Here is a 25,428-nt window from a genome sequence, read left to right as displayed (position 1 = left end):
GTGATTCTTAACCAGTGGACCACCAGGGAAGCCTGTGAGATTTTTTTAAAGTACTGTTTCTTGGGCCCACACCAGACCAACTGAGTCAGACATTCTGGGGCTGAAATCTTAACCCTCAAACTTTCATTCTGCACTGGCCTTAGGCTATGGAGACCAGTAGAAGTAGAAATAGGAGGTTGGGTTCAGTTCAGTTCAGTTCAGTCACTCAGTCGTGTTCAACTCTTTGCAACCCCATGAACCGCAGCACGCCAGGCTTGCCCATCCATCACCAACTCCAGAGCCTACCCAAACTCATGTCCATAGAACCGGTGATGCCATCCAACCATCTCATCCTCTGTCATCCCCTTCTCCTCTGCCTTCGATCTTTCTAGCATCAGGGTCTTTTCAAATGAGTTAGTTCTTCGCATCAGATGGCCAAAGTATTGGAGTCTCAGCTTCAACATCAGTCCCTCCAATGAACACCCAGGATTGATCTCTTTTAAGATGGACTGGTTGGATCTCCTTGCAGTCCAAGGGACTCTCAAGAGTCTTCTCCAACACCACAGTTCAAAAGCATCAATTCTTCGGCGCCCAGTTTTCTTTATAGTCCAACTCTCACATCCATACATGACTACTGGAAAAACCATAGCCTTGACTAGACAGACCTTTGTTGGCAAAGTAATGTCTCTGCTTTTTAATATGCTCCCAAGTTGGCCATAGCTTTTCTTCCAAGGAGTAAGCATCTTTTATTTCATGGCTGCAGTCACCATCTGCAGTGATTTTGGAGCCCCAAAAATAAAGTCTGCCACTGTTTCCATTGTTTCCCCATCTATTTGCCATGAAGTGATGGGGCCAGATGCCATGCTCTTAGTTTTCTGAATGTTGAGTTTTAAGCCAACTTTTTCATTCTCCTCTTTCACTTTCATCAAGAGGCTCTTGAGTTCTTCTTCACTTTCTGCCATAAGGGTGGTGTCATCTGCGTATCTGAGGTTACTGATATTTCTCCCGGCAATCTTGATTCCAGCTTGTGCTTCCTCCAGCCCAACATTTCTCATGATGTACTCTGCATATAAGTTAAATAAGCAGGGTAACAATATACAGCCTTGAGGTACTCCTTTCCTGATTTGGAACCAGTCTGTTGTTCCATGTCCAGTTCTAACTATTGCTTCTCTAATGCAATTTCCCAGAATGGGTTTTTCTCAGATCCCACACTGGGACTTTGAATGTTTTACTTCCATAAATGTCCTTCCTATGAACAAAACGGAGAGAGATTCTTCCTTTAAAGAGTTTAGAGTTCAGCTGGGAAGTCAGTCCTCAAGTAAATTATAAATACAGAGGAAGAAAAGGCATGATATGAGGTGTACTGTATGTTTTAGGAACCCACAGCAGAGAAATCTAAGGGTTAAGAAAGATCTCCCCAGACAGGGGACATTTAAGATGAGTCCATATGGATGAATAGGAGGTTTTCAGAAGAACAGGAGGGGTAGAAAGTTTCCCAGGGAAATACAATAATATGTCCAAAAGTCCAAAAACAAGAGAGATTACGGTGAGTTCAGAAAACTGAATGAAGCTCAGAATGATTGGAGTGTGTGGTAACACAGGAGATGGGCTGTGAGGTTGTCGGGGACCAGATGTCACAGGGCTTTATAAACAGGGTGACCTCTTACCCCATTTTCTCAGACAGTCTCAGATTACACACTCATTCCTTCATAATTATTAACAGCACTTCCTTTCACTCTCCAAAGTGTCCTATTTGGACATAAATTAAATGGCTGTAATTCCTACAGGCAAAACTTTGAATTTTTCCAAATGGGAAGAGATTGATGATTACTTTTGAGATTGATGAATTTTAGGCAGAGATTTGACATTGTTAAAGTGTTTTGAGAAATATCAATAACCTCAGATATGCAGATGACACCACCCTTATGGCAGAAAGTGAAGAAGAACTAAAGAGCCTCTTGATGAAAGTGAAAGAGGAAAGTGAAAAAGTTGGCTTAAAGCTCAACATTCAGAAAACTAAGATCTTGGCATCCAGTCCCATCACTTCATGGCAAATAGATGGGGAAACAATGGAAACAGTGGCTGACTTTATTTTTCTGGGCTCCAAAATCACTGCAGATCATGATTGCAGCCATGAAATTAAAAGACACTTGCTCCTTGGAAGGAAAGTTATGACCAACCTAGACAGCATATTAAAAAGCAGAGACATTACTTTGCCAACAAAGGTCCGTCGAGTCAAGGCTATGGTTTTTCCAGTGGTCATGTATGGATGCTTTTGAGCAGACTCTTGTATGTATGCTTTTGAGCAGACTCTTGAGAGTCCCTTGGACTGTGTGGAGATCCAACCAGTCCATCCTAAAGGAGATCAGTCTTGGGTTTTCATTGGAGGGACTGATGTTGAAGCTGAAACTCCAATACCTTGGTCACCTGATGCAAAGAGCTGACTCATTTGAAAAGATCCTGATGCTGGGAAAGATTGAGGGCCGGAGGAGAAGGGGACGACAGAGGATGAGATGGTTGGATGGCATCACTGACACAATGGACACGGGTTTGGGTGGATTCGGGAGTTGGTGATGGACAGGGAGGCCTGGCGTGCTGCAGTTCATGGGGTTGCAAAGCATCGGACACGGCTGAGCGACTGAACTGAACTGAACTGAAAGTGTTTTGAAACAATCATTTATACTTCAGAGAGAATAATGAATCAAAGACCAGTTAAAAGGCATTTATCGGTACAGGTAAGAGTCACTGGTGTCCTAGAGTTGTGGCATTGTGCATGGAGAAAAGTAGATAGAACTGTAAGCTATTAAGAAAAGAGAAACAATTTGGTATATGAACAGATGGGAGCCAAGTCGACCACTCTTCTAGCTTGAGCTAGTATTACTTGGGTAGTGCGTCATTTGTTATGACAGAAAAGGAAGAAGGAAGGAAAACATTTTTGAGAGAACTGAAGTGTACTGAATGATTAAGAAATGTCAAGTAAAATGAGGTCTGAAAATTCCCACTACATTCATTGGCCACACTGTGAGAGAGGTTTTTCTATTTTCTTGGAGCTAATGACTACATAGCAATGGAATGAATAGGAGGTAAATGGGATGAAAGAGAAGAGAAGGGAATGAAGGGAAGAGAAATTGAGTGGAGATAATTCAAGAAGTTTGGCTCGGAAGAGGAAGGGAGGAATGTAGCTGTAGCTGGAAGGGAAATTGGAATTGAACGTTTCTTTTGTTTAAATCGTTTTTCCATTTGTAATTGCTTGTTAAGACGGAGAAGGTAGACAGAGAAGATTTGAAGATGCGGAAAAAGAGAAGCAAGTGAGAAGGATTCAGAGCACAGATGAAGGTTGATTAGTTATCTATTGCTGCGTAATAACTTATCCCTAAATTTAGCAGCATAAGACAGTAAATATTTACTATCTCACAATTCCTGTCTGTCAGAAACCAGGGCACAGCTAGGGCTCAAGGTCTTTTAAGAAGTTGCTGTTAGGCTACTTGCTTGGTCTGTGGTCTCGTCAGATGACTCAACAGTGGCGGGGAAAGGAGGGATGAGGATCTGCTTCTGTACTTACACATTATTGCCAGCATTCAGCTCCTCAGAGGCTGCTGAGCTGAGAGCCTCAGTCCCTTGGTGCCTGTCAGCCAGAGGCCTTCCTTGGCCCATAAACCTCTCTAGAGGGCTTTCTTCAGGGTCAGTCAGTGAGAGAGGAAGAGAGAGCTAGACAATACCCAAGACAGAAGTCACAATATTTTTGTTAACCTAGCCATAGAAGTGGATAAGGCAATGGCAACCCACTCCAGTACTCTTGCCTGGAAAATCCCATGGACGGAGGAGCCTCGTAGGCTGCAGTCCATGGGGTCACTAAGAGTCGGACACGACTGAGCAACTTCACTTTCACTTTTCATTTTCATGCATTGGAGAAGGCAATGGCAACCCACTCCAGTACTCTTGCCTGGAAAATCCCATGGACGGAGGAGCCTCGTAGGCAGCAGTCCATGGGGTTGCAAAGAGTTGGACACGACTGAGTGACTTCACTTTCACTTTTCACTTTCATGCACTGGAGAAGGAAATGGCAACCCACTCCAGTGTTCTTGCCTGGAGAATCCCAGGGACAAGGGAGCCTGGTGGGCTGCCGTCTATGGGGTCACACAGAGTCGGACACGACTGAAGCAACTTAGCAGCAGCAGCAGCCATAGAAGAGACACTCTATGACTTTGCCTTCTGTTTTAGGGGAGAAGTTACCTGTGTCTGACCGTCATTTGAGGGGAGGGGGTTTTACAGAGCTTCACTGTGGCTGTGTGCATGCATGCTCAGTTGCTCGGTCATGTCCAACTCTCTTGTGACTGCATGGACTGTAGCCTGCCAGGCTCCTCCGTCCATGGGATTCTCCAGGCAAGAATACTGGAGTGGGTTGCCATTTCTTCTTCCAGGGGAACTTCCCAACCCAGGGATTGGAACCTGCATCTCCTGCATTGGTAGGCGGATTCTTTACCCCTGAGCCACCTGGGAAGCTGATGAATATTGCTAAGTAGGAGCCACTGGAGCCAGTTTACAGACTGCCGGTCACAGAGTAATAAACTATCAACAAAAAAGGGAGAGCTCTTCCCTGGTAATAGAAGGAAGGGGGAAGACTTGGATCTAGATTTGGGTAGTTTTGGATCATTGTAGTGAGAATAGAGAGATTTCTGTTCAGATGGCTTGTATTTTCTATGCCAAGTAAGACACATGGTCTTTTTTTTTTTTTTAATGAAACAAGAGGAAATTGGAGTTTTGATAGTAGAGATGCTTTGAAACAATCCCTGTTGAGTATAAGATAGAGAAGTGAGCTGGGAAACAGAGGACTGAGTAGGAATGTTACAAGCCCAGCTGAAGGAGGTATCCACAAATTTATAGCCAAATCAATCTGCCCAGAAGGGTGATTTTTCTCCGGCAACACTTAGTAAGGGAAGAGGAAGTTCTCCATGGCTACTTTCTGATGATTGCCCATTTTCCCTTAGGGTGACATGGAAAGCATGAAAAATTGCTGAAGCTGACACCAAAATTTATATAACCATAAAATTGAACAAAGTAGCTGTCAGTGTCAGAGTCTAAAAAAGAAACCTGTCACACAGAGTTTCATTTGCTGCGAAATTCATGGAGAGTCAGGTTAGCACAAAATAGGCCAGGTTGCTAAGTTATATGCCATAAAGTTGTCTATTCGTCTGCCTTCACTGGAATTCATGCTTGCTAAAGATGGTTAAATCCAACAACAACAGGAGAGTGTTAGAAACTTCTCATTGATTGCTTTGGAGAAGATCTTTTTTTTAAATGAAAAGTCCCCAAAATGAATTTTTGAGAAATAGGTTCACCTGTTAACTTCACCTTTTTAATAAGACCTAATTGAAGCTCTATTCTGATGCTTTCATTTCCTATATATAAAACTAGTCCTTTTCTGGGCTTCCCTGGTGGCTCAGCAGTAGAGAATCCACCTGCCAATGCAGGAGACACAGGTTCCATCCCTGGTCCGGGAAGATCCCACACGCCTTGGAGCAACTACGCCTGTGAGCTGCAACTACTGAAGCCTGCCTGCCCTAGAGCCCGTGCTCCGAAACAGAGGAAGCCGCCGCAGTGAGAGGCAGACACACTGCAGCTAGGGAGTAGCCCCCTCCTTGCCACAGAGGGAGAAAGGCCTACCCAGCACAACCAAGAATGAATAAGTAAACACATAATTTCAAAATAAGTAAATGAAGTCAAGAATGCAAAAAAAAAAAAAAAAAAAAGAACTAGCCCCATTCTAAGAAGAATGAGAAAATTTCCCTAGACTGGAGGCCTGCCAGTCTAGGGAGGCCAGAGACAGGGAGTAGCTGTCAGCCTTTTGCTCTCTGCCCAGTGAGCGAACCATGCCTGACTGATGGTCGGTCACTGTGGTGGAGGGAAGGCTCTGATAAAAGCTGACATGCACAGCCCTCTCTCTCACCCGTGTGTGCACGTGTTGCTGGATCATGAAAGTGAAATACTGAAAATATTTCAATATTGAAAAAGTGAAAATATTCAGGCTCCAAATCACTCAGCGTTGACTCACCAGTTGTTTTATATTCAAGGATTTTGTGAACAAAGGACATCCAAAGATGGGAACATAAAGAGACATCATAAGGCAGGAGATAAAATTTTCCTACTCCAGAGACAGCTTAAAGCCATGATACGAACACAGAGAGAAGATGGGCCGTTGGATTTCTCCAGAGTTGAGAGTTTCTCAGACAGGCAGTGAAAGAAAGGGAGCGAAACAAGGAGGTTTAGGATGAGCCAGTAAGCATGGTTGACACGTGGGTCTTGTCAGGGTCGGATTGGGGCAGCAGGACCTGAGGGATGTGAAGAGGTAGAATTGTCAGTGGGCGGGTGGTGTTGATAAAGCAGACCCGAGCTGCTGAGGTGCTGGGGTGACTGAACCCCTGAGCTAGAAGGGGAGGCAGTTGTACCCTAAATGGGACCTGAACTCATGCACTCTGGGAGTTTCACAGTGTCATCATGATATAATGGGTTTTTCCCACTAACTGCTATGCATGACATGATTTATACAGGAGAATGCTTTCCAGATTCCTGTGCTTTTGACAGAGATTTAGTCACATCTCTTCTGTAGAATGGAAACTCCTACCTAGATCTCGTAAGAAGAATGTGCTGTGCTTAGTCGTTCAGCCGTGTCCAATTCTTTGCAACCCCAAGGACTGTAGCCCGTCAGGCTCCTCTGTCCGTGGGGATTTTCCAGGCAAGAATACTGGAGTGGGCCCTCCTCTAGGAGATCTTCCCAACACAGAGATCGAACCCAGGTCTCCTGCATCGCAGGTGGATTCTTTACCAGCTGAGCCACCAGGGAAGCCCTGTAAGAACAGAGCAACCAAAATCGGCCGGGGGACTCCCTGGTGGTCCAGGGGCTAAGACTTCAAGCTCTCAGGGCAGGGGGCCTGGGTTCCACCCCTGGCTGGGGAAAGAGATCCCACATGTCACAACTAAGACCCAGCACAGCCAAATAGATACTGAGAACAACAACAGTAGGCCTGGATAATCACTGGATGTGACAACTGAGAGAGACTAAGTCCATCCTAAAGGAAATCAACCTGAATATTCATTGGAAGGATAGATGCTGAAGCTGAAGCTCCAGTACTTTGGCCACCTGATGTGAAGAGCTGACTCATTGGAAAAGACCCTGCTGCTGGCAGATTCTCAGTCACTGGACCACCAGGGAAATCTGGTCCACATTTTTAAAGGATGACTTTGGGGAATTGAGAGGGTATAACTTTGGAGTTTGGAATTAAAATATATACTCAACTATATGTAAAATAGATAACTTACAAGGACCTTCTGTATAGCACAGGGGACTGTATTCAATATCTTACAATAATCTATAATAGAACAGAATACGTATATATATCTGAATCACTTTGCTTTATGCTTGAAACTAACACAATTGTAAATTACACATATTTTGATAAAATTTTTTCTTAAGAAAAGATGACTTGGGTTGCTTTGTGAAGAATGAATAGGGAAGGGTATATGAAAGTATTAAAAAGAAAATCAAACCTATGAATGTATTTCTAAAATCATAACTCTAATGCAGGTATACTTTTGGGTCTGCTTTTTTCATTCCACATCACAAGGATATAATCATATCATTAAAAGTCATAAGAAACAACTTTTAAGTGAATTCATGAAATGCTTGGGGCTTCCCTAGTGGCTCAGATGGTAAAGAATCTGCCTGCAATGTGGGAGACCTGGGTTCAATCCCTGAGTCGGGACGATTTCCTGAAGGAGTACATGGCAACCCACTCCAGTATTCTTGCTTGGGAAATCCCACAGACAGAGGAGCCTGGCGGGCTACAGTTTATGAGGTCGTAAAGAGTTGGACCTGACTTAGTGATTAAATAACATGAAACTCTTGTCTGTGTCTTACCTTAGTTTATTTCACCATTCTCCTATTTTTGTTTTTGTTTAGTCGCTAAGTAGTGTCCAATCCTATTATTGGGAATTTAACTTATTTCCCGTGTTCTCTATTTTACGTGTGGTGACTATAGTTAGTTTTATTTGATCTTTGGCTGCAGTTCCCAACTTATTAGGATCCATTCCTATATGGGGAATGAAACTATAGGATCAGAAGATACAAGTGCCGGATTATTCTAATTTCAACTTGGTGGTGCTGGGAACTACAGTCCCCAGAATTCCTTTACCTGCACACTTGGAGGTAGAATTGGCCAAGAGAGGAACTCAGGGTGGGGTTTGGCAGCAGCTTTGCTTCCTCTTTGGAGGTCTTTGTCCTCAGAAGCTGAGCTGCCTGGTGAGTTCCAGGTTGTCCTCACTCTTCTCTTGGCATCAGTCCTTTTTCCTGACGTCTGGCCCTGTGGATGGACAGGGGTCCTAGATTGGCTGCCCAAACCCTGGCTGTGGATCCCCAAGACAGTGGCCTCCCAGAGATCTCCCAACAGGTCCGAATCCCCATTTGAATGTCCACAACAGTGTCTCGGATCTGCTCCACCGTGTTCACCCGCCCTGTGGACTGGTTAGTGTCTCTGTCAGGGCTTCACTCCCCCAGCCTTCCCCACGGTTGTGGAAGGTCTCTGCATGTAATCAGTCCCACACTCTGTAGCACTCATAGTTCTGACTAGTCCAGTATATGAGTATTCCTGATGGTTCTTGTTACACGTCACCAGATTGTGTTCCTGAAAACTCATAACCAGTTATAGACTCACCAGAAGTCTATGAAAATGCCCATCTAATCGCCATCTCAACAGCATTGCTATTTGGGGTTACTTTTAATTATATGGGGAAAGTTGATATCTAGTTTTAGTTTTCTTCTCTTTGATTAGTAATGATGTAGACCTTTCGGTGAATGTGGTACTTTCTGAGATACTTTGATACTTCCTCTTTTCTATTCTACTGGGCACAGTTTCCTGTTTGTAAAGATGTTCAAAAATTTCAAGGACAGTTAGTAGCTACTTTATTCATCAGTTCAGTTCAGTTCAGTGACTCAGTCGTGTCTGACTCTTTGCAATCCCATGGGCTGCAGCTCGCCAGGCTTCCCCATCCATCACCAACTTTATTCATACTTCTCCCCTTTTATCCATCCTGACATTCCCTGCCTAAATTCCTTCATATTATAGGTTATAGGTTGTTGTTGGTGGTGGTATGTGTGTGCGTATGTTCTAGTCTTACATCATAGTTCAGTATGGTCAAATTATAAGTCAGTAATAAAAGTGAATCAGTTAGGGCTTTTAGATGAAAAACAACAGGGAATCTCCGAGCAGTCCAGTGGTTAAGGCTTCGTCTTCCAATGTGGTAGGTGTGGGTTCGAGCCCTGGTCAGGGAACTAAGATCCCACATGCTTCATGGCGAAAACAAAACAAAGCAAAACATAAAACAGAAGCAATGTTTTAACAAATTCAGTAAAGACTTTAAACTGATCCACATGAAAAAACATCTTAAAAAAAAGAAAAAGACATCAAATGTACTAGATTAAAGGGAAATAGGAACTTGCGGAATTTATGCAAATCTGTAGTAGCCTAGGCCTCATTTCAGTGATCAGAGTGCTGTTGCAAGAATGAGTAAATTCCACCCATGTCAGTTTCACTAACACTCTAGTCAAGATTTAAATTCTCAGGACTGAGCCTGAAATTGGCCTAGCCTACATGGAGTGCTGGCCTCTAGTTTCATATGGTTACTAAGTGAAAGGATCTGGGTGAAAGAGCATACAAAACCCCTTTCTTATCCATAGAGGGAGGGAAGGCACTTGAATTTACCATTTTACCAGCAGTATTTCCACAGCAGAGGGAGTCATTTCCCAAGGGAGACTGAAGTGTTGTTAAGACGCACCCCAGTGCTTCTTGAATATTGGGTGGCCAGTGTCTGAATATCCATAGGCAAAATCTAACAGTCTTTAGTGAATTTTCACTGATACTGATAACAGACTGAACATATTTTGGAATCTCATAATTACTTTTTACAATTTATTTTTAATTGGAGGATAATTGCTTTACAATATTGTGTTGGTTCCTGCCATACATCAACATGAATCAGCCATAGGTACACGTATGTCCCCTCCCTCTTAAACCTCCCTCCCACCTCCCTCGCTATCTCACCCCTCTAGGTTATCACAGAGCACTGGGTCTGAGCTCCCTACACCATACAGCAAATTCCCACTGGCTATCTGTTTTACATATGGTAATGTATATGTTTCCATGCTACTCTCTCTACTCATCCCCCCTCTCCTTTTTGCACTGTGTGTACTAGTCTGTTCTCTCTGTGTCTCCAATGCGGCCAGTACCATCTAGAAAGATTCCATATATATGTACTAATATACAATATTTGTTTTTCTCTTTCTGACTCACTTCATCCTGTATAATAGGCTCTATGTTCATCCATTAGAACTGACTCAAATATGTTCCTTTTTATGGCTGAGTAATATTCCACTGTCATATTTCTTTTGAGCTACAAGTATTCCACAAATCATCATTTATAAACCTATCTTGGAAATACATGAGTGAATTTCCCTTTTAAAATTGTATAATATTATTTGAGCTTTATGGCTTTCAACAACCACTAGTAGATCAAGACTTTTCATTGGGATGTATTACAGGTATTTGTCATCCCATATAGGAAAGCCTTATTGCTTAAAAAACTATATAATCCTGGAGTAGCAACTTATAACATGGGTGAAATGTTTTCTAAAAGGACAGTGTCATTAAAACAACGTTTTGCTAAAAAATAGAAGGGCTTAACAGAAAGCCCTACCAATAATTTTCAGGATCTTTTATATATGCTTTTAAAAAACTATACATATCTTCTTTTCTGGTTATATATTTTTGTGGCTATATATATATTAAATCTTGACTAGAGTGGTTATATATTATGTGGTTGTATATTATATATATATATATATATATATTATATATATTTTGTGGTTACTAATACTCAGTTAAAATACCAGTACATATTATCAAGGAATTGTGGAGCTGACTTCTTTCCCATTTTCTATTTTGGCAATTACTCTCCAGTAAGAATAAGCAATAAGACCTAGTTTTCTGAATTGTTGGTTGAAAGTACTTGTTTGGCAGCTAACTGGGCATTGTAAACAGGGAAGCCAGTGTGAAAAGAAATTAAAACCTGAATTTACAAGGAAGTTAGGACTAAAACATAAGAAACAGGGCTTCCCCAGTTGTCTGTGCAGTGGTTAAGACGGCTCTTTGCAATTCAAGGGACAGCAGCTTGATCCCTGGTCCAGGAAGATTCCACATGCTGAGGGGCAACCACGTCTGCGCCCCACAGCTACTGAAGTCTGCCTGCCCTGGAGTCCATGCTCCACAAGAGCGGCCACCACAGTGAGACTCTGCTCTGCCACGAGAGGAGCCCCACTCACCACCACGAGGGAAGACCCTCGCACCGCAGGGAAGACCTGGCACAACCACAGATAAAGTAAACAAGCAAATAGATCATGATTTAAAAAAAAAAAATGGACAAAGAATATGAATAGGCCATTCAGAAGAAAATAAAGCAAATGGCTAGTAAACATGTAATCAATCACTTCCTAGTAATCAGAAAAATGCAAATTAAAATTTTAAAATATAAGGAACAAGAAAGTGTTCCCACAATATAAGGGATAAGAACCAGAATCTTATAAAGCCCTGGGCACCCAGACGACTTCTCATTTGCCCTGGCTGCTCTTTGATCTCTGGTGTCCACTTTTCTGGACTTCTCTGGCTTTTTCCGTCTCTTTCTTTTTAACAGCCTTTTCTGCTTCTGTCCATACTAACCCTTTCTCACTTACTATACTCTAGAAAATCATTGCCTGTGATATCGTCTCTGTCCTCAGTAATCGTCTTCTAGTACCCATTTGCCCTTTTATCCACAGGAAATCATGTTTAGCTGGACTCTTGACTACTTAGGGGCTTCCCAAGAGACTCAATGGGTAAAGAATCCACCTGCAATGCTGCAGATGCAGATTCGATCCCTAGGTCAGGAAGACCCCCTGGAGGAGGAAATGGCAACCCCATCTAGTATTCTTGCCTTGGAAACCCCATGGACAGAGGAGCCTGGCAGTCGTAAATGAGTCAGATACACCTGAAGCGACTGAGCAGCCACGCCTGCATGACCACCTAGCTTTTCAACCACTTTCATTTTTCAACCTTCCTTGCTGCCACCTGTGGATTTCTGACTTTCTTTAGACCAGAAATAGTAAGTAAAATCTCGAAGTCAAACTCTTAACAGGAGTGTGCCTTTCCCTTTTCCCCTGCCACAGGGCTTGAGAGCCAGGAAGCTGCTCTGTGACCAGAGGGGATGTCAAGTCAAGATGCACAACCGTCTTGTGGGCCCTGCTGTCCCACTCAGACAGTTCTGAGAAAGTTCCATCTCTTCCACTCTGGGGTCTGTCACAGAGGCTCACATAGCATTGTAGATAGAATGTACCCTTCAAGACTGGACCTTTACAAGGGTGGGTGGGAAGAGTTCTCTTTTTCATAGTTGTCCCCAACCTTTAGAACAGCTTATGTTTGGCACTCAAAATATATTGGTTAAATGCTGTTATTAGCTGAATTGTGTCCCCCCCTCAAAATTAGTATGTTGAAGTCCTAACCCTCAAGTGCTGCAGAAAGTGGCTGTGTTTGAAAACAAGAGTCTTTAAAGAGATAGTTAACGTTAAATGAGGTCATTAGGGTGAGCTTTGATCCAAAATGACTGATGGTCATTCTAAGAGGCCATTTGGACACTAGCCCAGTGGAAAGACCATATAAAGACGTAGAGAGAGAACAGCCATCTGTACTACCTACAAGCCAAGGAGACAAGCCTCAGAAAAAACCGACCCCACTGACACCTTCATTTCAGAATCTAGCCTCCAGCATTTTGAGAAAATATATTTTTGTTGTTTAAGCCACCCAGTCTGTGGTTCTTTGTTATGGCAGCCCCAGCCAACTAATACAAATATATAAATCATAGAGAGATTTTCATAAAAGCTTTTTTAAAAAAAAAAATAAGACAAGGCCTGGGGCATTAATCAAAGTTAGCAAAAGACAGGTAGATAGAAAACTTTTCTTTTACTCAAGGACAATTTCAATGTGTACTAGAATCACTTAAATAAAAAGTAAAAAAAGACCATTAGAACTAAAAAGTAAAGTTCAATAGTTTCAAGTTTGCTAAAGATTTGAGTCACTTGTGGACTCAGCAATTGATCAGAAATCTAATAACCACTGAGATATTTAGAGGAAAAAAATCTTTCTTTATTTTAAAATCCTCAAGAACATTGCAAATTGTACCACTCATATTATCCAGGATAAAAATGACTGCTTTAAATAGAACTTTCTTATGTAGCAGAGGAGCAAATCCTCATTCAAGTGACAGTAATCGTAGCATTTCAAGATGTGTTCGGACCAAAAAAAATCACTCTTCAGATTTGCTTTAGAGTTTAATGAGCTAAAAATCCATGACTATACTCAAGTTAGAAGACAGACTTTTATAAAGTAGGTGTTTGTTAAGAACTTTCACTTAAAGCAGTAAAAACCTAAAGAGTAAACAAAAAACATATTTTACTGGAAAGTTACAGGGAGTCTCTCAGAATAAACAGGCGGAAATTAAAGGTGGCCTCTGGTGACCAAGGTCTTCACCATTACTCTTTCGCGATGTGTGTGTCCCTCTGGACTCTCTTGCTCTCTCATCGCTGTCCCTTTATTCAGCTTTATTCCCACCCCTGTCCCCTTCCTCCTCTCTTGCTCTCTGGGGTCAAAGGTGGAAGTGGTAGTGGTAAGGCATATTGTATATAGAGCAGACATATCCTCCATCTACAGGAGCAGGGGACCTTGATTCTTGGATAACGGGAGATGATCTGTGTTTGGGCTAACACCCGCAAAAGGTTATGTTATCATGTTCACTTAAAAAAATCCACATGTATGAATTCTCATCCTTGACATTTTTCTTTGTTAGAAAAAGCACACACCTCTGGTAGCTGAATATAAATACTTAAAAAAAATTGCATCATTGTCTTCCTATTTTTTTTTTTCAATAAATTGTGATTTGAAACAAAATGAACATGAGCTGGGCATTCTAAAAGATCTTGCTTACAAATTAATCATTTTATCATAAACCAAAGAAATATTAAATTGAAGAAAAATGAATTGAGCTTGCAGTTCTGTTAACTTAGATCAAAAACAGAAGGTGAGATAGTTAGGGAGTTAGGGATGGATACGTACACACTGCTATACTTAAAACGGATAACCAACAAGGACTTACTGTATAGCACCGGGAACCCTGCTCCATGTTATGGGGCAGCCTGGATGGGAGGGGAGTTTGGGGGAGAATGGATCCATGTGTATGTATGGCTGAGTCCCTCTGCTGTTCACCTACTACTGTCACAACATTGTTAACCAGATATACTCCAATAGAAAATAAAAAGTTTAAAAAAGATATAACCAGAAGAGGGTAAATCTTACTGACTGTTCTGAGAGTGTTTAAAAAAAGCAAAAAGCATAGAAGGTGGGAGAAGGCAGTCTACATTTACAATGCCTGCAGGCAACACATGGGGAAAATACTATCTTCATTTTAGAAAAGAAAAAGTGAAGTCCTATTTAGATTCCACTTAAGAATCTATACTTAAGAATTTTACTCAAGGCAATTTTAATTGTATTTATGAGGTGGTTTTATTTTTTAAAATCATCTCGTTGTGCATTTTTATGTAATACTGAGTGTGAACTTCTAGACAGTTTCAAGAGTTTATAAGACTTAAGTGGCACTGTATTTTTATAACTTCACTGACAAGACTAATGATATTTCATACCGATTTATTTGCTCTTTTTTTTTTTAAGCTTTAATTGTTTAAAGCTAGAGACATTTTATCTTTAAAAAAAAATCACACACTTCATCAGGGGATGATGATGATTAGGGTACGATTTTCTAGAGAACCAAGTCAACTGAAGTTGATAAAGCTCTGTTTTCATGTAGTATTCCCTGTGACCTCCAGTTAATTTCTGGGATTTAAAGTCTCTGCTGAGCCCTCAGATTGGGAGAAAATAATAGCAAATGAAGAAACAGACAAAGGATTAATCTCAAAAATATACAAGCAACTCCTACAGCTCAATTCCAGAAAAATAAATGACCCAATCAAAAAATGGGCCAAAGATCTAAACAGACATTTCTCCAAAGAAGACATACAGATGACTAACACATGAAAAGATGCTCAACATCACTCATTATCAGAGAATGCAAATCAAAACCACAATGAGGTACCATTACACGCCAGTCAGGATGGCTGCTATCCAAAAGTCTACAAGCAATAAATGCTGGAGAGGCTGTGGAGAAAAGGGAACCCTCTTACACTGTTGGTGGGAATGCAAACTAGTACAGCCGCTATGGAAAACAGTGTGGAGATTTCTTAAAAAACTGGAAATAGAACTGCCATATGACCCAGCAATCCCACTTCTGGGCATACACACTGAGGAAACCAGATCTGAAAGAGACACATGCAACCCAATGTTCATCGCAGCACTGTTTATAATAGCCAGGACATGGAAGCAACCTAGATGCCCATCAGCAGATGAATGGATAAGGAAGCTGTAGTACATATACACCATGGAATATTACTCAGCCGTTAAAAAGAATTCATTTGAATCAGTCCTAATGAGATGGATGAAGCTGGAGCCCCTTATACAGAGTGAAGTAAGCTAGAAAGATAAAGAACATTACAGCATACTAACACATATATATGGAATTTAGAAAGATGGTAACGATAACCCTATATGCAAAACAGAAAAAGAGACACAGAAATACAGAACAGACTTTTGAACTCTGTGGGAGAAGGTGAGGGTGGGATATTTCAAAAGAACAGCATGTATACTATCTATGGTGAAACAGATCACCAGCCCAGGTGGGATGCATGAGACAAGTGCTCGGGCCTGGTGCACTGGGAGGACCAGAGGAATCGGGTGGAGAGGGAGGTGGGAGGGGGGATCGGGATGGGGAATACGTGTAAATCTATGGCTGATTCACATCAATGTATGACAAAACCCACTGAAATGTTGTGAAGTAATTAGCCTCCAACTAATAAAAAAAATAAAAAAAAATAAATAAAGTCTCTGCTGGTGGTGGTGTAATTGCTAAGTCATGTCAGACTCTTGCAACCCATGGACTGTAGTCCACCAAGCTCCTCTGTCCATGGGATTCTCCAGGCAAAAATACTGGAGTGGGTTGCCATTTCCTTCTGCAGGGAATTTTCCCGACCCAGGAATAGAACCTGGGTCTCCTGCATAGCAGGTGAATTCTTTACCAACTGAGCCACCAGGAAAGCCCTAGGGTACCTGAGCTGAACCTTTATTGAGTGGTACTGAAATAAGGCAGACCACTGGCAATGGGGAATGAGAAGCAAAGTTCTTTCATGTGTGTGTGCTCAGCCGCTCAGTCGTGTCTGACTCTTTGCAGCCCTGTGGACTGTAGCCTGCCAGGTCCCTTTGCCCATGGAATTTTCCAGGCAAGACTACTGGAGTGGGGTGCCACTTCCTACTCCAACAGATCTTCCCAACCCAAAGATAGAAGTCATGTCTCCTGGGTCTCCTGCATTGGCAGGTGGGTCTTTACACTAATGCCACATTGGAAGCCCTGCACACATATACACATCTTAAACAACAGTTATCAATAAACAGAAGAACCAGTTTTCAAAGTAGGTGTATTTCTATCCCACATGTTTACTCTTTCTGAAGAAGCTGATGATGAAGAATTGATGCTTTCAAGAATATAGAGTTCATGACATTATTTGAGTCTCTCTCTGACATCTATCACACTATAGCATATTTTCAGTTGGCCCATCTGCTGGGGGTTATAAATTTACGAATACTTTTAAGAATGGATCATTGTTTGGCAGTTTATAGCTCATTCCCCTTGGAAACTAGGAGGACACATGTAAGAGGCAGGTTGGTACCCAGGCAGAATAGAGCTGATGAAGAAGAGGATTTACACTGGATGTAGAGCCCTGTTCCACCAAGATACACGGGAGGGAGATGGGGCAGCTCTCTCATTTGTGGAGATTGTTTGGATCAAGGTTAATCCACAGCCTTAGGAAATGGAGCAGACCAGACATGAGTCATTCACACAATACCATCAAGAAATCTACCAGACATGATTCTTTCAGTCGCAAATAATAGAAACCTTACCCCAGATTGGTTTGAGCAAAACCCAGATGAATTAGCTCATAAACTGGACAGTCCCAGGAGAGTGTAGGTGTGGCTTATGTGGAAACTTACATGATATAACCATAATCCGGTTCGCTCCACCTTTTGGTTTGGCTTGGTTCTTCTCTGATATGTAGGATTTTTTTTTTAAATTTTCTTGGATGTGGACCATTTTTCAAAGGTCTTTATCGAATTTGTTACAATATTCCTTCTCTCATATTTTTTTGGCTGTAAGGAATGTAGGCTCTTAGCTCCCCAACCAGGGATTGAACTCATGTCCCCTGCATTAGAAGGCCAAGTCTTAACCGGCCAAGTCTTAACCACTGGACCACCAGGGAAGTCTCTGATGTGTTGGATTTAAGACACATCCTACCTTTATGGTTGTGAGACAGCTTCCTGAAGCATTGCCATCCTTCAGTCCAAATGAAATGGGACCCACCCCTCTCCCCCACCCCAGCTCATAGGACCCTGTACTCTAGGGAGTTCTTCTCTGGATCTCCTTCAGCCATGCCCTTCCCTATGAGGCAAAGAGCCTCAGCAGCCAAAGGCACACACTCCCCTAGAAGCTTCTCACATTCCTCTAGATCTCACTCTGGGTACCACAGACCCAAGGATTCCCTGCCCCAAATCTGCAAGCTAGCTCTCAGTCCTGAGTGGAACTCTGCTTTAGTCCATCCCCCTGAAGGTGAGCGAAGCTGACAACTTGCACATCTTCAGGCTCGAGAGTGAGCTGCTTGCAGATGACGCATATGGAATTTAGATGAGCAGGGTGGGCTTCTCTTACATGTCTTATGAGGCCCCTTCTGGCACAGAATTGAGGCAAGAGTAAGAAGAGAAGGAGTTAGACCATGGTGTGCAGATCTTTTCATCCAACTGTGTTTCAGAGCAGAAATACGAAGAGTTTGAGGATTTGAACCTTGCCTTCAAGGTCATTATGAGAGTATATTTGTCCAAAAGTCAAAGTGTTAGTCACTCAGTCATGTCCAACTCTTTGCGACCCCAGGGACTGTAGCTCACCAGACTCCTCTGTCTGTGGGATCTCCCAGGCAAGAGTACTGGCGTGGGTTGCCATTCCTTCTTTGGGAGATCTTCCTGACCCAGGAATCGAACCTGGGTCTCCTGCACTGTGAGCGGATTCTTTACTGCTGAGTCACTGGGAAAGCCCAAAATAAAATTATAGTAACTCATATGTTGGGCTTCCCTGGTGACTCAGCTGGTAAAGAATCTGCCTGCAATGCAGGTTACCCTGGTTCAATTCCTGGGTCGGGAAGATCCCCTGGAGAAGGATAGGCTACCCACTCCAGTATTCATGGACTTCCCTGGTGGCTCAAATGGTAAAGAATCTGCCTGCAATACAGGGGACCTGGGTTCAGTCCCTGGGTTGGGAAGATGCCCTGGAGGGGGGCATGGCAACCCACTCCAGTATTCTTGCCTGGAGAATCCCCATGGACAGAGGAGCTTGGCAGACTACAGGCGATGGTGTTGCAAAGATTCGGACATGACTGAGAGACTCAGCACAAACACACAACTCGTATATTATGGGGACTAATCAAATATATGATTTATATGGAAGAAAGTAAGATAGACTTTACTGATGTCCTAATTCATATACTGACTCAGAGAAACTTGAGCCTAGAAAAATATTTGGAAAGCTCTCTTGTCCATCTTTTCTTTACAGAGGAGAACTTTTCAGATAGTTAACTGCCTTACACAGGCATTTCAAAGGCAAGTACTAGATAATGGGAATATCCTGAAAGACCTGAAAATCACCACTTCTTTGTCTACATATAAAATTGGCTTGAGATGGGTTAACTTAAAATTTCTATCAATAACTGGGAAATGTTAATAGTTGTTTCTGAAAATAGAAAAAATTCCACTGGAGAAAATGTTTACTTCTCAGGAACTCTCAAGAATGGGACAAGGCCTTGGAGATCAGTTGGCTTAAAACCCAATGTGATGCAAGAATCCTTTTTTATTGCCTTGAAAATTATTGCAAGGTTAGGTAATTTTGAAACATCATTAACAAGGAGAAAATGGCTTAGAAATACTGGATGTAAGTCAACAGGAGCAGCAGCAATACCACAGAAAGCAAAAGAGATAGGCCAGTACTGGAATGCTGGGACTCCCAGTCTAGATTCTGCTGCTTGGCACTTACTCAACTTTCTTACCAATTATTTCTCACATTATATCAACATGGGGCACATATCAACTTTTGAAATGCCTGGAAATCTTTTAATAACTTGACCCTAGGCAACTTTTAAAACTCATGCTTCTAGAAACTACACTGAAAATCACATTAGAGCTCAATGATGTTTTCATTCTCCAGATTATGTATTTTCACCAGCAAGAGGGACGCAGTAACTTCAGTGTCATGGTTAGTGGATTGCAAGAAGCATGGGATGATGATAGAGCAGAATGGTTCCAGATGGATGGGTTGAAAAATCATCCTCCTCATCTTAGAGCTGAGGAAGCTGAGGCCCAGATCCCTTGGCTGGTTAGTAGCAACCCCAAGGTTGGATAAATGAGTGGCTCAAGGACATCACTGAAGACCTGGGTTCTTTCCAGTTGCCAGTTCTGCCTCCTTCAAGGTATTCACTTTTTCCACCTGCTTGTCTCAATGATTGGAAAGTAGAGGGAGCAGCTCTGGGAATCACAGCTAGATATAATATTGCCCAACAGAAAATGAGGAAGGTGTCTTTAAGAGTAAGAAAGCCTTTCTCAGAGGAGTCCAGCAGATATCTCATTTCTGATTGGTCAGAAGTGGGTCATGTATCCTTCCTAAACAATGGCAAGTAAAATGAGAGTGCCGTTGAGCCATTAAGATTTACCTTCTTGGGCTGGAAGAGGGCCAGCCTCTTACTAGTACGTGGTCACATGGAGGAGGGCAGCTATTTGAACAAAACCTGGGTCATTTTAGCACATGTGTACAGAGAAATAAATATTGAGTAGGCAACCAAAAAAATCTTCTAAAATCTATTAGGCACCCCAAGCCTCAAGCAAGCTGAAGATCGCTGGAAATGATTTATTTTAGAACCTGCAGAGCACTTCTTCGCTATCTCTTGCTCTGTTGCACCTAAAGTTTTCCTCTTCGGACTTCACTAGTGGTCCCGTGGTTAAGTATCCACCTGCCGATGCAGGGGACATGAGTTCGATCCCTGGTCTGGGAGGATCCCACAGGCCATGGGGCAGCTCAGCCCGAGCGCCGTGGCTACTGAACCTGTGCACCTAGAGCACGTGCTCTGCAACAAGAGGAGCCACTGCAGTGAGAAGCCCACACACCACAACAGAGGTGTCCCACTCCACGCAACGAGAGGAAGCCCAACCGAAGCAGTGAAGACCCAGGACAGCCAAAAATAACCAAATAATTCTTTTTTCTTATCTCCTGTCTGCCTCACCACTTTCTCCTTCCCTACATTTTCCCTAAACTGGTTGTGAACTAAAATTAGTGTATACCACTTTCAGGGTCTACCGTATGCAAAGCATCATACTAATATAACAATCTTTGGGGAGTGTTTATTACAAACACTATAAACCATATTCCTTAAGTCGGTTTAATTATTTTATAATATTAATGAAATTGCTATTTGATACCAAAACTTGTTTCTTGCTTTCTTTCTTTTTTTTTTACCCCGGTAATCACAGATCTTCCAAGAGAAAAGATTTACACTGAGTTGCAGCCACCAAAAGGGTTTCCTCAATGACTCAGCGGGTAAAGAATCTGCTTGTAACACAGGAGATACAGGAGACTTCAATCCCTGCGTCAGGAAGCTCCCTGGAGGAGGAAATGGCAGCCCACTCCAGTTTTCTTGCCTGGAGAATCCCATGGACAGAGGAGCCTGGCGGGCTACAGTCCAAAGGGCCACAAAGAGTCAGACACGACGGAACACACAGCACACGCGGAGCCACCAAGATACATGAGAATCCACATCAGTGCGTGGGGTTTTTCCTTACGTGCTCACTGTGTCTCGAAATGCTAGTGAATGTATTATTTTCTCCACTAGTCATTTCATTCTATAATCAGAGTTACATTCTCCACTAGTAGGGAGGTCTCATTTCCTTAAAATCCTTTCAAATTACAGTTCCTTGTCTTGACAACCATACCGGTACTGTTGTACTAACTGACAGGGGTCAGTTGCTTTGTGTTCCAAACCCTGCTATAAAAATTGAAATGAGTATTATTCTTCAGCTCTGAAGGAATATAATGTAAATCATCAAGCATTATGATATAAATGTATATAAGTAGTGACTATAAAAAAATAAGGCTAATTATTATTTAACATAACAAACCTTCATTAAAGATAAGCCAGTTCTTTCACTGGGCTGAAAGACACAGGAAAGTACCTAGATTTTTCAAGAAACAAAAACCTAGCTGAAGTCTACACTGAAATATTGACTATTTCTGTGACTTTTTGAAAGCTGTTCCTAAATCTTACTTTTCTTTTCTCTACAGTAGAAAAAATAAAAATACAATGAATCTCTCTCTCTCTCTCTTTAGTCGCTAAGTGGTGTCCAACTCTTGCGACCCCATGGACTGTAGCCTGCCAGGCTCCTCTGTCCGTGGAATTCTCTAGGCCAGAATACTGGAGTGGGTTGCCATTTCCTTCTCCAGACAAAGGATAGGGTCGGCCTATAACTTTTTGTCCAGCTGGGACACTTTCTGCATGTTTCCCGCAGAAATTCTTTCAGGTCCTTTTATGGGGGAAGTTTTGCTTGAAGTTTAGTACATATATAGAAAAGTGTACATATCGTAAGTGGATTTTCAAAAACGGAATATATGTATGAAATAGATTTATTATGAAACAACCAGATTAAAAAGTCTATAAAATCAGTACCCAGACTAAGGAACAGAGTATGACCAACATTTAAGCTCAGGTTATTTTCCTTTTTTTTAAATGTACTTGGCACAGCACCTGGGATCAAACTGGGGCCCCAGCAGCGAGAGTGTCAAATCCTAAGCTCTGGGCTGCCGGGGAACTCCCTAAGCCGAAATATTTTTGAGAATGAAAGGTGGCATTATTTTTCAACAGCCAGTTGAGGTATATTGATATACAATAAACTGTGCATATTTAAATTTACAGTTTGTGATCCTTTCAGCAGCACATATACTAAATTGGAACAATACAGAGAGGATTAGCATGAGCCTGTGCAGGCATGACACGAATTTGTGGAGCACTCCATATTTTAAAAATAATAAAATAATAATAATAAAACAAACATATAGTTTGATAGTTTTGGCATATACCTGTGAAACTATTCACCATAAAATAGCAAAAATATTCACCATCTCAAAAAGTTCCCTTGTATCTCTTTGTACTTCTCCTTTCACCCCTACCTTCCCTATCTTCAGACAACCACTCATCTGGTTTCTGTCACATTTGTATTTTATAGAATTTTATATTGACAGAATCTTAGTAGAAAAGCTTTCAGTTTTTCACCATTGCACATTTTAGCTGTGGGCTTCTTATATATGGCCTTTATTATGTGAAATATGTTTCCTCTATACACTGTTTGTTGAGAGTTTTATCATGAATGGATGTTGCATTTTATCAAATGTCTTTTCTGCATCTATTGAGATGATCATATGCTTTTAAAATTCATTTTGTTAATGTGTTGTTTCACGAATCATACACTACATTCTTTTTTGTTGGACTTTTTTCCACATAGTGATTCTTAAACATTGTATGTTATGTATCAACAATTTTTTCATATGGATTTCTGAGTAATATTCCATTGTATGGCTAAATCATGATTGTTTATTCATTCTCCTATTGTTGGATGTTTGGGTTTCCAGTTTGGAGTTATCATAAATAAAGCTGCTATGAACATTCATGCAAAAGTTTTGGTACAAACATATGTATTCATTCTTATATAAGCATCTACATGTGGAATGGCTAGGTGATATGGTAGGTGCATTTCAGTTTTTAAGAAACTATTGGGAATCCCCTAGAGGTCCAGTGGTAAGGAGAGTTTTCCAGGTTGTGCTAGTGGTAAAGAACCTGGCTGCCAATGCAGGAGACTTAAGAGATGCTGGTTTGATCCCTGAGTCAGGAAGACCCCTTGGAGGAGTGCATGGCAGCCCACTCCAGTATTCTTGCCTGGAGAATCCCATGGACAGAGGAGCCTGAGGGCTACAGTCGCAGAGAGTCAGACAGAACTGAAGCGACTACCCACACACCACGCCAGTGTTTAAGACTTCGAGGTCTCAAAAGTGATGGTTTAGTCATTCAACCATGTCTAACTCTTGCAATTCCATGAACTTTAGCCTGTGAGGCTTCTCTGTGTATGGGATTCTCCAGGAAAGAATATTGGAGTGAGTTTCCATTCCCTTCTCCAGGGGATCTTCCTGACCCAGGGATAGAACCTGGGTCTCCTGCATATCAGGTGGATTTTTTCCTGACTGAGCTACAGGGGAAGCTCCCCAAGATTTCAATACCATAGTTCAATCCCTGGTTGGGGAACTAAGACCCTGCAAGCCATGCGGTGTGGCCAAAAACAAACAAACAAACTGTTAAATGTTGTCTGAAGTGGCTGCACTATGTAACATTCTTCCCTGGTAGCTCAAACGGTAAAGAATCTGCCTGCAGTGCAGGACATCTGGGTTTGATCCCTGGGTCAGGAAGATCTGCTGAAGAAGGGAATGGCTTACCCACTCCAGTATTCTTGCCTGGGAAATGCCATGGAAAGAGGAGCCTGGTGGGCTACAGTCCCAAGCGTTGCAGGGAGTCAGATGGACATGACTGAGTGACTAACACTTTCATGTCACATAGCACTGTATTAAAATTATACTTTCTCCATATGCTCACCAATAATTGTTATGATCAATGTTTGTTACGTTAGCCATTCTAGTGACTGTGTATCTTATTTTGGTTTTAATTTGCATTTTCCTAATGACTAATGATGTTGAACATGTTTTCATGAGCTTATCTGAGCGGCACTATTTTTAATTACACTAAGAAAACAAGCATAAAGTAAAAATGTCCCAGGCAAACTGGGACATATGATGGCCTAAACAAAGGCAAATGAAGGTCTGCTTTGTGGATGCTGAAACATCCTTATTCCCCTGGAATAAATCCCACTTGAACATGGTGTATGTGATACAACATATATGAAAAGCGCATAGCTAAAATGTGCAATGGTGAAAAACTGAAAGATTTTCTACTAAGATCTGAAACTTTTGCCACTTTTATTCAACATAGTACCAGAAGTCCAAGCCACAGCAGTTAGTCAAAAAAAAAGAAAGAAAAAAAGGCAGAATTGTCTCTATTTGCAGATGACATGATGTTATATAAAGAAAACTCTAAAGACTCTACCAAAAACTGTTAGAAATAATAAATGCATTCAGTAAAGTTGCAGGATACAAAATCAATATTAAAAAATCAGTTACATGTTTATACACTAATAACAAACTATAAGAAAGAGAAATTAAGAAAACAATTCCATTTCTAATTGCATCAAAAAGAATAAAATAGTTGATATGTAACAGAAACAAACACAATAATGTAAATCAATTATCCTCCAATTAAAAAGAAATAAATTTAAATTAAAAAAAGAATAAAATACATAGGAATAAATTTAACAATAGAGGTGGAAGACCTATACACTGAAAATTATGACATTGATGAAAGAAACTTAAGAAGACATGAATTAGTGGAAAGATATTTTGTGTTCATTGACTGGGAGAATTAATACTGCTAAAAATGTCCATACTACCCAAAATACTGAATCTAGATTCAATGCAACCCTTGTCAAAATTCCAATGGTATCTTTCACGGCAGTAGAACAAACAATCCTAAAATTTGTGTGGAACCACGAAAGACCATGAATAGTCAAAGCAGTCCTGAGAAAGAAAACCAGAGCTGGAGGCACCAGGCTCCCTGATTCCAAACTGTATTCCAAGTCCACAGTAGTCACAGCGGTGTGGCACTGGCATGCAGACAGACACATAACCCCATCAGACAGGACAGAGAGGGCCCAGAAAATAACCCATACACACAGGAGGGATTAATTCGCAAGAAAGGAGCCAAGAATAGACAATGAGGAAAAGACGGTCTCTTCAATAAGGGGTACTGGGAAAATTCAACAGGCTGTACACAAAAGAATAAAACTGGACACCTATCTTAAACCACATTCAAAAATCAACTCAAGATGGATTAAAGACTTGAATGCAAGATTTGAACCATAAAATTTCTAGAGGAAAACATAGGCAGAAAGCTCCTTGAGATATCAGTCTTGGTAATGATTTTTTTTTTGACACAAAAAACAAAGATAACAAAAGCAAAAATAAGTGAGACTA

The 25,428-nt window shown here is 41.5% G+C and overlaps 1 protein-coding gene and 1 non-coding gene across 2 annotated transcripts in view; one reads left to right on the top strand and one right to left on the bottom strand.

The window, feature by feature from the left end:
• Positions 1–25,428, bottom strand: part of CDK14 (cyclin dependent kinase 14) — a 738,271-nt gene that overhangs the window by 688,264 nt on the left and 24,579 nt on the right. The window lies entirely within an intron of this gene.
• Positions 22,217–22,319, top strand: LOC133073171 (U6 spliceosomal RNA). Its single transcript, XR_009696880.1, has one exon. It is a non-coding gene; the product is annotated as a U6 spliceosomal RNA (small nuclear RNA).

The sequence above is a fragment of the Dama dama genome, chromosome 18, assembly GCF_033118175.1.
Source record: "Dama dama isolate Ldn47 chromosome 18, ASM3311817v1, whole genome shotgun sequence".
Classification (NCBI taxonomy): domain Eukaryota; kingdom Metazoa; phylum Chordata; class Mammalia; order Artiodactyla; family Cervidae; genus Dama; species Dama dama.
The sequence above is the reverse complement of the archived record's forward strand: the minus strand, read 5'-3'. Positions and strand labels throughout refer to the sequence as shown.